Source organism: Acanthopagrus latus, chromosome 16 (genome assembly GCF_904848185.1).
Source record: "Acanthopagrus latus isolate v.2019 chromosome 16, fAcaLat1.1, whole genome shotgun sequence".
NCBI classification, from domain to species: Eukaryota; Metazoa; Chordata; class Actinopteri; order Spariformes; family Sparidae; genus Acanthopagrus; species Acanthopagrus latus.
In genome coordinates this window covers 22,908,091-22,926,238 of record NC_051054.1, presented here as the reverse complement: position 1 = coordinate 22,926,238, position 18,148 = coordinate 22,908,091, and the positions used below count along the sequence as shown (strand labels likewise).

At 39.8% G+C, this 18,148-nt stretch overlaps 1 protein-coding gene across 3 annotated transcripts in view; it reads left to right on the top strand.

Annotated features, from left to right (window-relative positions):
* The window catches only part of LOC119034220 (leucine-rich repeat and fibronectin type-III domain-containing protein 2), a 133,732-nt gene that overhangs the window by 72,045 nt on the left and 43,539 nt on the right, over nucleotides 1–18,148 (top strand). For 2 of the 3 annotated variants that reach the window (XM_037125030.1, XM_037125031.1), the window contains exon 4: nucleotides 12,536–12,624. The exons of the other annotated variant lie outside the window; for it this stretch is intronic. The gene's annotated coding sequence lies outside the window, so the exon portion shown is untranslated. The remainder of the gene's footprint in view (nucleotides 1–12,535; nucleotides 12,625–18,148) is intronic. 3 annotated transcript variants of the gene reach the window in all.

Below are 18,148 nucleotides of genomic sequence, written 5' to 3'. Positions count from 1 at the left end.
AAAGGCTGGGATCGGAGATAAATTTAAATCTGACCTGTAGCATGTGTTTATAGCCCTACTACTGTCTATTATTCATATTTAGTATTTAAAAGTATCTGACTATATGTATGCTTGTATACATATATTCATCATCAATCACTAACCTAGAAAAGATTATTTATAACATTGGATAACCCTTAACCTCAAATGTAATAATATATTTAATGCTTAAGTTAGCATGTATCACTGGAACTTATTCAGTTTAGTTAACTGTGGTTGTATGGATGAAAAGTGTCTTCATACTTTAACAAGAAAGAAAAAACTCAGCCAAAGTTTTTATCCCCTTAAGACAAAACATGTCAAATTCTGAAATGTGACATTCTTTATCAAATCTTCTGTCACATTCATTCTGTCACTTAACCACATCCTGTCACTTCACTCAGCATTTGTACTGCCTGAACCACAGTGTGTGAATGATATATATCACTCCAACTGGACAAGCACCGGCAAAAACCCAGAGTGTTCTGATTTTCAAAGTTGGATTAGGGTCTTAAGCCATCTCCCCAAACTCTTCCTTTTCTTCCTCTCTCATTCTATCATCCTCCCTTTCTCTGAGAAAATTGGCATCATTTACCGCTGTCACTGTAGAGCTGATTGTCACCCATTATCCCAGGGACAAAGCTGCCGTGACATTGAGTTAATCCCTGCTTGTTTCAATTTTGCTTTCTGGGGAAGAAAACAGATAAAGAGTTCAGGTAAGTGATGGCAAGGATGCTCCATACCCCAGGCAAAACTGACTACAATGATTGGGAAGGTTGAGAGAAAGATAAAACGCAATCTTCCAGGCAAATAGGGTTGATTTCCTCAAAAATGTCAGGGACGTGTTGGGCAGCCATGTGAGGTTTTTGTTTCTGGGGCTGATGAACGCTCTTCTAAGACTAAAACTGCTTGCCAGAATGTCAGCCACACATAATGTAAAAAGATATCCACAGTTTGACTAAAAGGAACATTTCATGAAATCCAGGGTGAGGAAAGTAGTGTAGGCAGAGACTGCCCTCATTAATATCTTTGCAATCATCATCATCATCACTATGAGACATAAAACACATAAAAACATGACACAAAATGTTGCAGTAGCAGCTCAATAAGAAGCTTTTGTAAAAATGTAAACTATCATCTGTGAAGCTCAGCATCATAGATAAACCTCTCTCTGGCAGTATAAAATATCAAGTCTTATGCTGCATTGTAAATGTAGACTAAGCCTGCTTAATTAAGCTTACGAATGTAAGATAGTGATATGCATTATCTTATATTCTATGCACTGAAAAGGTCTTGGTCACTTGCTGAAAAAGATGGACTCTCAAGTCACATTGCCTTAGAGTAAATGTTTCATTATGCAATTGCTTAAGTGGTATAAAGGCAGAAAACTTGAACCATAATATCTTATTTTTCAATGTACATTAACAGCAGTGCAAAGGAGAAACCATTGTACACGTCAAAGCCAGTGTATTAGTTAATGGTACAACTACTTCGGCGAAAATAGTTCAGGTGAAAATAGTTGCATAATGTCTCCTGTGTCACTGAAAGAGTTCGGTCAAGGCTTACATAATTACTCAAGTGAAATCACTTGAGTAATTCAAGTGAAATCAAAGAAATCAAGTGAAATCACTCGAGTAATGAGGTTGTGAAACCCTGCATTATAAACTGGGGCTGTGGAGATGGAAAGACATTAGCGTTAACCGGGAAGGGATAGTCTAATGGAGAGTTATATTGACTTATAATAAGGGCAATGCAGGATCAAGGGTTTTCGGAGCTTGACCCATAATTGAGACTCAAAGTCAGGATCTATACATTTTTTTAAATATTTTTAGCCCACTTCACAACCCATCAAAAACTGACAGTAGTGGCTGCCAACCCATCCTATAATCCAAAAGTTTCTTTTGGGGAGTTGTAAATTAATCTCAGAATCAACTTTCCTTATAAATGGTCTTGCTAAATTATGACACAAAATTTGCAGAGTGATCTTTTTGTGTTTGCTTCAAACTAAGGTGAACAGTGACAAATAGCAAACTGTCTTTACTGTGCTGCAACCAGTCCAAAATGGAAGAAGCTGTCAGAGCGTTTTTCGCTGGAATTCAGACCGCTCCACAGAAGGGGGGTTTATTAAATGATGAGACAGAAGGCACTGGTACTGTGCAGTTTGTTTTTTCAGAAAGTGAGGTTATGTAACAGCACAATCTTCCTCATGAAGCCATTTTCATTTGTAAAAAAATCTGTACATTAATGGTTTCTCTGCTGCAGCCTAACTTGTTATGGTTTTGTTAGCTATGTGTAGGAAGGCTATACAATGCTGTATAACTAACATTACAAATTCAGTTTATTGACTTTATGACCCTTCTGTACTGTAACAGTAAGACTAGATTTACCATTTTCCATGATGATCACTCGGTCAAACTGGCCCCGTGACTCACCTCGACAAGCATTTTCCCCTCTTTAACTCAGTGGTACCATCAAACCCACAGTGCAGCTGTAGCAGGGGAGGTATACTTTCCAATTTAAAAAATGTGAAATAATATTGTTTGATATTTCTTATTTCCCCATTTAAATTCTACTTAATTCTCCATCTTATTCTAGTAAGACTAGCAGTAGACTAGCTTGCCCCACCCTGCCTCTATCTGTTCCTCTCTCCCTGTAGCTTATGTGTGCACTCTGTTGACTTCCTTCACTTGCTTTTTGCATATAGTGAGTTGACACCAATAGGTGCACTTGCATGGTTTTACAGTACACCAATGGTATAACTAGGCCTACATTAAACTGCAGCGGTGCACCTCAATCAGAGGTTGGATGTTACATCTGTCTCTCTGTTTCACTGCAGAGCGTGTGTGATTATCAGGAGATCGATCAAGTATGGCATCAACGGCAAATCAATATGTGGTTGCCAATTTTTGATATTAAGGTGGGCTGCCACAAATAAATGAATGTATGGGAACCCCTGTGACTGTCCCTGCAAGCAGTCACTACAGCAGCATGTGACACTTCCTATTTCATTAGGACGCTTGTATGACCTTCACTGTGCCACTTTCTGGTGCAACAGGGAATTCATAAGATACCTAGCAGAAATGGAGCATTTATTGCCAGAATGCTGGCCAGCCTCAAATTTGATTCAGACATTTGGCAGTGCGAACAGATCAGTCTGGATGTAGGAAGAATTTGGCACATGAGAGCATTGCTGAGATGAAACTCAAAGCGGTGAACAAACCTAATAAACAAGACAAATATGTCGCCATTATTGGTTTTTAATACAGAAGTCTGTCTTGAGTAAATATCTGTACCCATCTGTCCCATCTGCTGTGATGGGAACAGTGAAGTAGTAAAATGCCTCTTGATAGCATATTATTGGCAAATTAAGCAATTAAGGAGAAATAGATTCATAAAGCACTCCAAGATCACATAATATTAGTACTGAAAAATTAATCATGAACACTTTTAGTGCTGAGGAGACACATCAGAATTGCTGAACGTGAAAATTGCTTTTCTCCTCCGTCCCATCTCAGTGGGATATCTAAAAGATGATAGCAAGTTAATATCACTGTGTGATCTATTGATTGCACTTGTCAGTTTTTACAGTCTGGCCTCATCTATTGGTCTGCACCCCCTCTGTTTCATTTAAGATTTGTGGGAGCTGAGGTGAGCCCGTCCTCTACCTGACAAACTACAGCTCCCTCATCAGTCCAGCCCTTGCTGCATCCAGCCTCGCCACCCCTCTTACAGCTGCACATGAGAGCCCTATCATGGTTCACTAATCCTCCTCATTAAGGCAGGCCCCAAGGCTCTCATTACTGTACATCTATTCCCGCATGCCTTGTACCAGACTCATGACTTTCATCTTTGGCAGCATGTGCAGATGTCATGAATTTGCCATGTGCAATATCGTATGTGTCTCAGGATTTTGATATCTTTGTCAGCCAAGGGACCAGATAACACGTGGAAAGGCAGCTGCTCTCGCTCCGCCTTGGTGTTGGTGGGAAAAGGGCATGGATTGCACTCACACTTCTTGTTATAGTCTTTCACATGCACCTTTACCAATTCTTCTTTTTTAACAGACAAGCTGGCTTTTAGCGCACACTGTATTCAGGGTGAAGTATTTTCCTTCTAGACTCTTTGGACGCTTTTCGAGATCAATACCGGTTGCAGAGACAGTAATTTCATGTGAGCATGTTGTGCTTGATACTCCAGGTTAAGGCTCGGGGCAGCGTCCATATCTGCATGTGTTGCCATTATTACTTTATCTTATGCTAGTAGAGTTTTCATATACCAAACTTGCCCCAAGGCTCTGAGAGCAAATGTACTTTTCATAGGCAGAAATAAGTGAGGTTTCCTGACAGAGCGTAATTTGGTCCAGTCCTCAGTCAGTATGAAGGTTGTGGCAGCACAGCAAACGCTCAGAGGATCTATATTAACCTCACTTTGAAGTTACCCGTACAAGCCTGTGAGCTTTTTGGATCTTATTATTAAAAGCCTTTCTGATTCATCTTGGAAACAACTGAGACCAATTGGAAGCTGCGTCATCGGGGTCCAACCTGCATCTGAAATCCTGGCGATGCAGCGCCGGAATCCTGTCATATAACTTCCACTGACAAAATGATGCTAAGGCTCCAGTGACGAACGGGCAACGGGAAGATTGTTTTGATGAATGCAAATCATCCACGGTGAGGCTGAATCACAAAGTTGAGTGGCTTTGGCTCTCAATCAGAAATACGCTCTGAGTTGCGAGGTGTTCTATTTATAAGTGAATTGTAGTAAGGATGTTTTTTTAATCCAAAAGGGGGAGGGGAATGGGTGTGTAATACTGAAGCATAGAGAGGAGCTAAATGTGTCTGACAAGGTATTAAACTGAAGAAGCAGGGGTGGCCTAGAAGTGATTATAGTTAAATATTAATGTTTGGATAGTTTTTTTTCTATATATGCTGCAAAAAAAATGTTGTGTTGAAACTGTGTAACTGAAACGCTTTTGTTTTCTTTATCTTAATACTTAATATATTCCAAATATTCCATGTGCCTGTGAGAGGCCTTCCTGGTTAATTCAAACAATGGCTGCTACCTACAGTATATATCTATATATGTTGTACATTTTAACCGGCAATGGTCAAGTTTCTTACTTTTTGTGTCATTGTGAAGCAAATGTTAATGGCAATCCACCTTACTCCTACTCACCATGAAACTTTTGCGAATTATGGATGCAAATTTGCAGTGCATCATGTCACTTGAGCTGATCCGGCATTTTCCATGGTAACAGAACTCTAATCCTCTTTGTTAGAGCCATTGGTTCAGCGTCTTACTTATTCGTGAAGATCTAGTTTACCAACGTTATTGTGTTAATACTATCAACACTTGGTGTGAATCTCATTTAGACAAGACCATGTATGAGGGCTAACGTCACTGAAGGCAGCCATAACAAACAGCCATTCACAATGTAAAAGTTTCATGTGGGGTAGACGGCTGGAGCAATGCTATGAATTTGACATTGAGTTGTATTAGTTATATTTGTGGTTGATTGTGAGCAGTTTTAAAAACTCTAAATCATAAATGTACCTAAAAGTACTGCTGGCAGTGGTGGCATCGTGGCTAGTTAGTCACTGAAAACAGTTTTCATATGTAAGGAATGATAATGATGATGATTAGTGACACAAAGCCCAGCTCTTGGTTGGACAACCCTGAAATGCAAAATACCTTAGTTTTGATATTTGGTTTCAGTGTCATATCAAAAATAATTATTTTGGTTATGAAAGGAGCAGTATGTAAGATTTTTTGTTGAAAACATAAAACAAATACATAATGTGATTCAATAGCAGTTTTGACATAATGATTTCTTGCGTTCCAGAGATATTTATGGATGTTAGCATGTTATCAAGTTAGCTGTGGCCCACAGTTCCCAGTACAAACAGCTAACCGCACGGCTCACTGAGCTGGTCTAGCTAAGGGCAGCTACAGTTAGCAGCAGTAAGCAGTGACTCTGATGCAAAATTTTTATTTCTTGTTCTTTCGTATTTCTGCAATATTTAAGCTTTTCATCTACCCACCTACACATACAAACAGCTCATGCAGAGTTGTTGGAGATCGTGGTGCCCTCTTAAGCCATGTTCACATCAAAAATAGCCCACTATCAATAAAAATGCAAGAGGTCTGCATTGGCGTAGGTGTTCTACAGGTACCAGTGAAGAGATGAAACCAAAACCAGGAAGAACAGGAAGTCTAGTTTGAAAGATTATCAGACATCAACAGAATGCACGATAGTTTGTACTCCTCTGAGGCAGCATTTTACTACTCAAGAGGTCAAAAATGAGTGGACAAAGTTATAGATTCTCTACTCTGACTTGTATCTTTTTATGGTACGTACTACATGGGCAAACATATTGCAAGATGATTTGCCAGAGTTGCACTACTTTTTTGCTTGCTTCCCCCATGCATCTCCACAGATCAATACAGTGGTCTCATTGGCATGAATGAAAAGAGCATGCCAGGATTGACCTAAATGCATCCGTGTTGACTTTTCATAGTCAAATCACAAGTTTCTAGTTAAAAATCCATAAAATGATTTCAGTCACCTCCAATCTGCTCAGACATGCTCTCACGCTTTCAACGCTTAAAAATTAAATTGTTAAAGTGCTCCGCTGCATGACTCTTTACTTCGTCTTTTGAGCTCTCGTGTTTAGTGATCCTCCACTGAAGAAGGCACTCACCAATATACTTGTAAATTCATGTGTAGTTGACTGTTTTTCACGTTCTTAAGCTCTGTATCTTTGTTGGCATCCTTTTCATCAGGAGAGAATAAATCCTGGAGGCACTAGAAGGCACAAGAACAAAGCATTTTGACTCAGTGACGACAATATGCAGCTCAACACTGATGCAAGGAGCAATGTTGCTGCCGTACTGCCAAATAAATGAATCAGTTTGTGGCATTAGGCCACTTTGCCTCAGGTTTTTTTTTTTTTTTTTTTTCTCAAATTCTCAGCCCTACCTTCTGTTTCTAGTCTCCTGCCTTTCTTCTTTTCAATTTTACAGAACATTTAATTTTTATAATTTGAAAGTCGTAGTGTATTTCATTGGGGTAATATTACCTGAGGGGTAGAAAGATGGGCTGGGGTTGCGCAGTACACATGACAGCCATTAGGTACAGATACTGTGGGATATTATTTAAACTTTGCGTGGCTCAGTGCTGGCCCACACATCCACCAACCTCCTGGTGAAAAAAAGACTCCAGATGGCCGGTCCGCCTGTGTCATCCAAACTGGAGTAAACATACTTGTATTCCTCCATGCTTAGACGTCAGGGATGACACAGTTTGTACTTCTAAACAGGCCACAAAACTTCTCAGCCCACTTCAAGATCTATAATGGAGAAATGATGGAGGTTACAGACTGAACATTAAACAAGTGATGTGCTGTTAGTTTATTGTCAGCACTGGCCGCATGCACAGCTTTCCTTAATTAGGTGTTTAATTTGTAAGAAGGTTGATTTTTTAAGTGCCCAATCTTAACATGTGTTAGTTGCCTTAGCCTAGCCATACCTTTAACCATAGAAAATAACCTTTCTTCCCTAACGGTAACCACACTAGAGTTGCAAAGACTTAGTATTGAATGAATCTGCATTCAATTAATTGTCCAATACTAAGACTCTTGCTTATCATGCGAAGCACAATTTAGTGAAAGAAATTATATTCATCAAGGTTTATTATAGAAAGTGTAGGATCTAGTGCCTTTGGAGCTTGACCCACACCAATTCCTGAAGCCAAGACTTCTCTGCCTGTGCTGCTTTGAATTGATTTATTTGCAGGGACGTCAGTAGCTCTGTCCAAAACTTTGGACACACTTTAAAGGGTTTTAAAATAGATGAAAATCATTATACGTCAATTAATGACGGAAACTGTGTCAAATTTGGCAAATCATTGCTTTAAGGATTCATAAGTAGATCTATTCAGTGCTCGCAAAACCCCCAAATGCAATTCAACACATCCTTCAACCTACCTTGTAATTTTCCTCTGTGTTATCTAAAGCGCTCCCAGCATAACATGTGTATGCTTCTTAGCCTTGATACTCCTTGAACCGCTCTGGTTGGACATAAGTGGTCGCAGATTTTGAGAGGAAAACCACATGGGCTGTGTCATGACAAAGTGTGTGAATTCGATAAACCCTTTTCTCATTGGCACTAGAACCACACTTGCGGAAAATGTGATTACACTTGTCCACAGGAGGTGCAGTGTGGGACATTGTTTGGGTGGGGGTGGGGACTTTGCTTGTCACTAGTGGCACAGTTTTTCAGTTGCCACATCCCCACCAACAACTTTGACACGCGTGTAATGTCCGAGGAATGCTGTGGAAGAGGCGTTTCTGTCCATTTTCTATGTCTGCTTTTGAAGCTGAGCATGAGCCAGTCGATGATGATTCGGTGATGAGTAATGCAGATAACACCGTGTGTTGTTGCCTCTTTGGTGTGTAAGCAAAATCATTAGTTTTATCACTTATTCACTGGCCCTTCTGCTACTTTGTTACTACCATAGGCTTTAAAGAAGGGTTCTCGTAACATTTTCATGGGCAGAACAGCAGTGCAGTGGGTGGCACTTTTGCCTCACAGCAAGGTCTTGGGTTCGAGATCCAGCTGAGGTAGGGCCAATCTGTGCAGAGTCTGCATGTTTTCCCCGTGCCTCCGTGGGCGCTCTCTGCGTACTCTGGCTTCCTCCCATTGTCCAACGACAAACAAGCTACTTACTCTAAAATTGCCCGTAGGTGTGAGTGTGAGCATGAAGGGTTGTTTGTCAGCCCTGCGATGAACTGTTTAGGACCCGTGGAGATGCTCGAACCACGCTTTTAGAACCACTTAACCTTAGAAAATGCCCAGATCCTGTACATATTGTTCTAATGTCCAGAAAACATGATGACTGAGACTTACCTGGAAATCATGTTAATCATGTATTAAGACCTCTGAATGTGTTTCAGTTAGGGGAAAATAACCAGTGGAAATTAGGGTCTCTGTCCTGAAAGTACTATAAAACAACTAATGTCATTCTCTTCTGTGAGAGACTTCGCTCTGGCTTCTGTGTAAAATTATATTGTGTTTCTCCAATATATTACAATACATTTAATCTTCAGCGCAAAAACATTTTGCGTGTATATTGGTAAGATTGTGTAAACCAGCAAAAGCAGGCACATTTTTCAATGCATCCAATCAAACGACTAGCTCGCTGTTCACATTAGCAATACAAGCGTCTACTAGCTTTGGGGAATACACCAGTCATGCACCAAGACTGCAAAAAGAGAGTGCATATAGACAGGCAGGTATTTTGATAGGAGTTGCTTTTGACTGAATAATGTTTGGGTTAGTTGTTTTACTTTATTTATTTTTCTTCCACTTTTTTTTTTATTTATTTCAATTATATAACTGTCTCCTCCTTACTCAAGTCAGCTGAAAGGACCAACATGAAAGATGTCTCAGTATCTTTAATAACTCTGATTAAAAAGTTTCTTATTTTCACTCGTCATTAATGGGAATAATGCCACTTTGACTCATAGGTTTTAAGGTGAATACCAATCAAAAGGCCATGCATGGAGTTCAACACATGCAGAATGTTAAAATCACTGAATGAGGATTCAAATATACTGTGGACTTCCTTTCAAGGAAAAAAAAAAAAAAACAATTTGTTCTACCAGGTACTGACTACTCTTAGTCTAAATCAGAGACACTCAGCGGACTCATCCATTTAATTCACTGTAATAATGAGGTAGGAAGAGCCAAGCCATCAGTTTTCTTTGCTAGACAAGCTTTCACACACCTTCATTTGCCAGGACACATGGCCACATTGCTCCCAGATTGATTAATATCATCTTATAGATGTGACCTCTCAAATTTATCAGAACTTTGCATTTTGTAAGGCAACTGTCAAAGTCAAGCACTGACACTTTGTTATTCTCAATCAGGTCATTAGCTCATGACCTCAACTGTAAAACATGAATTATTTTACCAATACTATGAGTTTATGCTAAGTGGCTTATTTCAAGCCTGTGATACCTTGAGCAAATTTTGGGTTTGAGATTTGACAAGTCCAGTAACTTAACCAGAACCGTTTTTCATGGTAACAGGGCGGCAGCATGCTCGACTGATGACGAGTGATTGGTACATTGTGTCATTCATTCATGAAGGTCTAGGTTAGTTCCTTCATCGAGTGAATACTACTGAACACTATTAATATTACTTAGCCCATACTGGAAATATAAGCCATTATCATTTTCCCAGTGTCCTCCACAGGAAACTTGTGGATAGGCAGTCAATTATGGGAGCTATTATCAGAGTGCATTGTAGAAATTCAAACAACGGTCTGACAATACTCATCAATCCAATGCAACGATGAAAGAACATTGATTTCTCAGTCAAAAATGCGACAGTAATCACACGATATCTTTAAACGTTAAGTTGAGAAGCGCGATTACATCCTGCTATAGGCTTTGCTCATTCAATGCTACCCAATAAGTGAGGATAGATCTCCAATACATGTGAGCCAAGGTGTTTACATCCACCGATATCCCTCTATTGTTCATCATAATGGCAGCTCATTGATTTCCTGAATATTTCTAACCTCAAGTTGCTCATCCTTGTTGCCACAGTCTACCTGTGAAATTGCCGGCTTACTGGGTTTGATATCTCCTGGAACAGGATGTTCAGTGTTTCACCTCATAGGTCCTGAACCGCCAAGGAAACATTGTAACATACTGACTCAAACCCTATTATCGAGCTGTAGATTTGTAAATGAACCACAAGGACAAACAGATTTCAGACGTATTATGAATGTTATTAATAGACTTGTTATATTGTTATAATGAAACAGCATTCTCTTGGCATATAAAAGTCTCAATTCCCTCAGCCATTTTGTTAGCTTGAATGTGCAGCACAGCAGGTAATTGCTCGCAGCAGTGTCTTTAAATGGAACTTGAATGAGGACAACTAATGACATTGGATCAATAATCTGTTACTTTGATTCTCTGGCTACTGCTCCTTAAAAGCTAATAATGTCTTAGCGAATGCGCGCATCTCAAGTGATCAGCATCGAACCCACCTCTCCAATCAGCTTAAATATTTTCAGTCACAAGAGGTTTGAGTGGTGTTACAGTGTCCGAGGTGAGCATGCAGCGCATCCTGTGTTGGCGTTGCTATCGCACCAATTGCCAGGCAATGATCGGCTGGGGACCCCCTGAAAAAGGAGGCTTAGATTGTTCCTTTTGTAGGGTCCCCTAGTCGACAAAAAAACTGTTGATGAGCGAGATCTGCCCCAGAAATCAAAGCGCCATTGAGAGCGCGGCTGCGAGTCTTCCACTCTGGCTGACATCCTTTGTGAGATCATGAGCAGGAAAACACAATGAATCTGAACCGAGAGAGCGAGGTTTGTCATTAGTCCCTGGAGAGAGGCACAAAGGGCAACAGTAGAGTGTGAATGAAACAGTCAGACGGTGGCAGCCCTGAAAGGTTGGATCATGTCCTTCTTGCAGGGCAGGGCAAATGCACGAGAGAGGCAGCATATCAACACATCGAAGGATGATCACCGAGTGGGATATAAAGACGTTCGCTATCAGTGGAGCGTCCTGTCATTAAATACCTCAACACTGAATAAAACAGCGCCACATATGCAAAGCACCATACATCCTCATTCTCATTCATCGCTTCGGGAGACCATATGTTTTTGAGTTTTTTTTTTTTTTACCTTTGAGAGCATTTCACCTTGCTGCGTCTAACAACACATCCATTTTTACATGTATGACCTTGTAAATGAGGTGTCCTTTTGTCATACAGCACATGAAGCCAGGCTCAAACATATTCAGGCATGTGTGCATGCACACCCACACACTAACGCCCTCACATATTTGCAAAGCAAACAAACAATCTGAGAATGTGTGTTTAGGAAGGCAAACAGCTTGTAGGGATGACTGGCCAGGAAAATAAGAGAAAAGGAGAAGAATAATGTGTGTTCAGTCATTGCTTAGATTTTAATGTCACTCGGGAGTCAGGCACAAACACCCCGCTGTGCTCTATTTCAATAACTTTCCATAAACCAATGTAATCTCCCTTCCCTCCTACATGGTGTTTTAAGGAGATTTTTATAGGCTTTTGTTTGAGAGGCAGATAATTCCTTATAAACCACAATAGTGGAGCATGAATTGGAAAAGGTTTCATGGCTTAATGGCACGATTGACTCACAGTGAATACATATGTATTAACACCTAAGCATTGCTTGGGATGCGTGTTGGATGACCTTGTTTCAGACACTGCCACAATCCAGAGGTTAACGTGTTGTTCATGTTGTCACGTCTACAGTGCGATCCGGCCACTTTAGCGTAGGCCGTGTTATTCAACACAACATTCACCAGTAGATGTACGCTGCATGTGACCTCACATCACCTGCTCTTTATATTTCCTTCACCTCACCTCCAACACGATAATGAAAAACAACCTCTTTCAATAACAAAGGCAAAATAGAATGTGCTTTTAACTTTCTTGTATTTTCCGTCTACAGGCTGCTTATTCATCGTGGTCTTTGTGAGTGAATGTGTGGCCTTGAGGTGTTTTTTGAGGGACCATATGGCACAATACCACACAGTATAGGTAAGATTTTCCTTTTCAATGCATTTTTGTCCCCGTTTAGCATAGAAATAGTTGGAGGCCTTAAACAAGCCCTGAAAAATCCTTCCTTATCAAAGCACATACAAAAGCAACCTCAGGCCAAGGCAGCATATTCACTGTGCAGACTGACGTCTAACATGATAAAAGTGACGGGAACCTCAGGGCGAGGTGATAAACCCGAGCCCTAACACCAGATTTGTGGATTTGGACGGTGAATTATTCTTATACTCTCGTTATCTTTCACGATAAGTGACGCTTTGGATCAGGAAAATGTACCGTTTTGTGGTGTTAGCCGGAATTAGTAGTTCTGCAAGCATATAAAACTGTCTCGTGAAAAGATAAAGCGTGACATGACATAAAAAAAAGAAATCAATCATGTCCACGCTTCACTTATGACGGAGGTGTGATGAAATGCTAAACTTTTCTGCTATTTCTTTTTTTTTCTCTCGCTTCAGCTCATATCCTGAGCAAAACACAAATGAGCTACTAGAGCATCATCCCACTCACATTAAAAGCCTGCATGTTAAGCTTTATGCAGTGTGTTTATTTTATCATTGTACTCACATAATATCTCCATGCTCTTGGCACCGTCTCCGCCTACCTGCATCACAGTATTTGCTGGAGACAAAGTGACTTAAATCAACCTATGACACACTATCATAATAGCACACTGTTTTACACACTAGAACTTGGGAAAGACTTAACAAGGCCTCAAAGTTAAGAATAATTTGATATTTTGGGAGAAACACTCATTTGCTGTCTTGCAGAGACTTTGATGGCACTGATACGAAGGTGGAACCAACACCTGGTTAACATGGCCAAACGCAAAGACTGGAAACAGGGTGAACTCTGAGCCTAGCTATGACCAAAGGTTGCAAAATTCATCTTCCAATGCTCAGTGATTTACGATTTAATTATCTTACTTTTAACAAGAAAGCAAATGGGCATATTTACCCATCAAATCAATATACAGCACTGAGACCAACCCACCGGAAGGATAATGCTAACAAACGGGACTTAAATCGGAAACTTATTGGAACTTAAGCCAAAAATATAAGTTGAAATGACTCGACATAGTCACTTTTTGTTAGGTTTGTTAGACAGTGCTCTTCAGTAAAAATCAGCAGTCCACAGATGGAGAATGGATGATTTTGAGATTTAAAGTTTTGCCTTGATCTTGGAAATATCAATTGACAAATGTCCGCTCAGTAGGTGTGGGAGCTTTTTGTCAGAATAAATGTATGCTTTTGTGAACCACAGATTTATTGAAACTTCGCATTTGCTTTACTTTGCAACTTTCGATTTTCAACGTGATCCGGTTAGGTTCAGGCACAAAAGACACTTGGTTAATGTTAGGGATTTTTCAATCCTTTAGTGCATTTCTCAGCAGTGACAACGCTTTGAATTGGCCTCTGACAATACAGTATGCTTAGACACTGACTGAGCATTTTAAACAAAAATGTTGATTTTGTGACAGTTTTTGTGTTGCTCAGTAATGAAATACATCTGGCAGACCGATGCATGATGGCGTGGTAATGTTGACATACCGCAGATGAATGCAGGAACCCATGTAGCCTGTCTATGGATGCGTGTGTAAGGATAAATAACACTAAATAGATAATAGATTAACTTTTGGCTGATAAATATCTCAGTGAGGCTTTTATTGTCATTTTGTCGTTTGAGCCTGTCCTACATTCCTGACACACACTTTAACAAAATGATCAAAAGAGTGCTTTCATGATTCTGAATCTTTACACACTGTCACTCAGGAGGTTAGTGTGAATATATGATTACAGATGGAGAAAATGTGTGCTACTTGATAGATTTGTAATCAGAAACAACAACAAATCTTTGAAGTGCACAACTCTCACCACTCCGGCCTCAGTCTTTCTAACCCCTGTTTGACGCAATAAAATGCTTAAACTAAAAAAAAAATGATATGAAGGATTTACTTTTAACTAAAGTATGTCTAGCTAAGGGAGCACAGTACGTGAACTGAATACTGTCAGGCTACAGTTGGCACACAGCCCCACAGAAATACGAAGGCAAGAAAAGTTTGTGTGTTCTCTTGAACCTGAGATGCACTTGATTTCTAAAAAAAGTGAAGACTTCAGTTGGACGGATTTCGTGCTCCACTGTTACGCAGTTATGGATATAGCAAAGTATAAAGCATATTTCATGACATGGAAAAGGTGCTTCACATTTCACGTTTCTCTGTCGACAAAGTCAAGAGCGTGAGAGATTGGCAAAAAAATAAAACTTCAGCATCTGTCCGAGGAGGACAGCAACAGGGCCAGGCTGCCTGGTGGAGGGAGGAAGAAGGCTAGCGAATAGCCCCCAGCTATTTCATTCACAAAAACAGTCGCCTGTGTGGCTGAACCTGAAGCCAATAAGATAAAACATTTAGATGAAGATATATTTTTTAGACCACAATGTGTGAAAGCTCAATAAATCAGTTCAGACCTGAAGTGAGTGGATCTGACACGCTCAGACTCAATAAAGAAGTTGCTTTCCTCTGAGGAGTACCTTGGGAAATCCATCACGCAATGTTTTAATTAGGTCCCCACTTCATCCCATGGTTCCCCCAGTCTGATGTCTTAATGAAAACACTTTGCACATTCACTGTAGATGTTAACTTTTAAATTACTGGGCATGCTTAGCGTGACAGGAACCCTTGTTATAGCCCGATAACATCTGCAGCTGTCCGGCTTTATTACAGTTTTTTTTTTTTTGTTGTTGAGGTATTCCCACAGTGCACAACTGGAAGAAACCACAGCCTGTGAGCGCTTGTCCCACATTCAAGTAGCTTGCATGTGTGTTTCAGTTAAAATATATTAAAAAAAACATATATTTTTAAATGGTGCAAAAGCAGTTATATCCGGAGGTTTTCACCTTATTTGGCCTCAATGTAATTCTTTGGCAGTGGTGCTGTTAAGAGGGTGGATTGAATAATTTAGGAGCCCCTGATGTGAACGGGAGCCTTGTTTAAAGTCTCAGTATCTATCAAATGTCAATATCTGTGTCAACACAACCTCAAAGCTCCTATGATGATTTTTTTTTTTTTTTTTCTAAATTCACAAGGATAAAATGACTGTGTGTGATGTGAGAGGGGTCACTTATATCGACGGAAATACAGAAAATGATCATCTGACTGTCTAGTAGCTCTCATATCTATGGAGTGTCTTAGCTCCTTTTGACTTCATTGTTATGGCCTGCAACTTCACAGTTTTCACTCTCACAGTTCTGATTAGTTTGAAGCACTCTTGCTTTTAAAAAAAAAAATCCCTCTGTACAAAACTTACCCAACAAGCTAAAAAGTCAGATGTTTTACTAGGGAGTTGGTGGAGACCACAAATAGAGGATAAAGAAGAGTAAATAGTGGACTTGCTTAGCTAGAGGAGGTCCAGCTAAACCAGAACTTGTAGGGCTTCATCACCTAGCCGTGTGATCATCTGAACGTGATTCAGGCCAACCTGTTGTTTAATTGTTTAACACCATTAATCAAATGTTATAAGTGAAAAACTGTCTCCCCACTAATTTTTTGTCCGACCATCAGTAACCCTGTTTCTTTATCAAAAATAAAGTGAGGAAGAAGTGACACCTTTGATTATAACTACACAATTTGCATAAAAACTTAATAACAGGATTAGCTTCAAAGAAAAATTACATTTTTGGCAGAGTTGCATTTAAAATTTGCTCTGCTGCCCCTCCAGTTGCCCAAAATTCAGATCTTATTGCCATGTGTTAAGGGCTTGAGTGAGTGCATTATTAGCCTATTTCATAATGGCAAAGGATAACTCTGTTAAAATAATTCTGCATGAATTAAGTACTGGAGGAAGGAGATCGGATTCAGCTCAAAGTTCAAACAAATCATGCGCAAGAGGAGCATTCACAGAGCAGCACACAGGTCTGTTACAAAGTGAAGAGGAAAGCATGGTATTTATCTGTCTCTGTGGGCATGTTTTCACTCTGGTAATTACTGATTCATGTCCTCCTGCACTTAAAGAAATAATTCACAGAGAAGAAAGTGATATCCTTCAATGATTATTTAATACCTTACATGGGTCATAAAACAACCCAAAACAAGGTCACAGGTCACGTTAAACATATACATTGATAATCCGTGTGTAAGACTTCAATTCACATCTCTCATCATGAAGTGCAAAATTCCCATCACAAACACCATGTGTGTCTCTGTCCAAAATGAAAATATACTCCTCCCCCCACCTGCACAGCTCACTTAACACATACTGTGTTAGCTAAATGTACCAAAGTACGGAGATGAATCCGAACAAACCTCCTGCAACATGTTTGGTGTGAACACACCCTCAGTGGTTGTGTTTCACAGCTGAACTTCCACATGCATGATCAGGAAGAGGGAGGCAGGTGTGATGAAAGGAGAGAGGGCTGGTGGTGGTGGTGGGTGATCAGGAAATGGTGTAGAGAAATCTAATTTATTTTTCATACGCTGCTGAGATGGAATGTCATATATCATGCTATGCAGCAATTTTGCTCCAGTCCTAGGCTCACAAAAGATGAAAGAATAGTGATCAAAGATACAGAGGGAGAAATCAGCTGCCAGCTGGGATCCACTTCCACTGAGAACAATATAAATTGTGTTGAAATAGTCATCTAGTATACTGTCACTGATGGTTCTCAGCACGGGACGTCTCACTTCAGACATTTTACACAGGAGACTACTGGAGTAAACACATTTTTTGTCATGTATTTAGACTTGAAAGTGATGTTGGAAAAACAGAGATGGGACTGAATGGACAGTCTGAATCCCTCTCCTGGCTGAAAATTCAAAGGAAGATACATTGTATTGTCTGAGGTACCTCGACATATTCAGCAGCACATGAATAAAAAAGACACAAAATAATTAAAATGTATAGTTTGTGTAATAAGAGCAATTATTAAACCTATTAACATTTTCATTACATTTATCATATAAGTAAATGCTGTTTTTAAAAGTCTACTTTTTTATTTTTATGAAGGCATCTCCTTTAAAGAGGCAAATAGTTCCTTCAGGATTTGGTAGAGACCAAAACACAGCAAACGGAAATGGCATATTTGGACCCACATTTGGTAGGTGGCCAGAACAAATGACCAATAACGTTCCTGGATGTGTAAGTAAGAAACTGTTTTTAGGAGAATGCTGCAGTGCTGTTTTGATGTGTGTTTCGATCTGTTGCTTTAACCCTTTTTGCTTATTTATGACACCCATTATGTTTTCTTGAGTGTACAATAATTGGATTTAGACTGAAATCAGGTGCGGTATAAACCACAGCTTCTGAGGGTTAATGGGGCAGTTGATTTTTAAAACACAGGGTTAACAGCAGTGGCTAAAAAGAACAATGGCTACTTTTATAGTTTGTGTTCTTTAAAACAGAATTCAGACCAGCAAACCCAAAAACCAAACTGTAATTCACAATAAAGTCACATAAACCTGAGTAAATTTGTCTTCTGCTTTTGTCTTCTTTGGTGCATATACCTGTACCTAGCG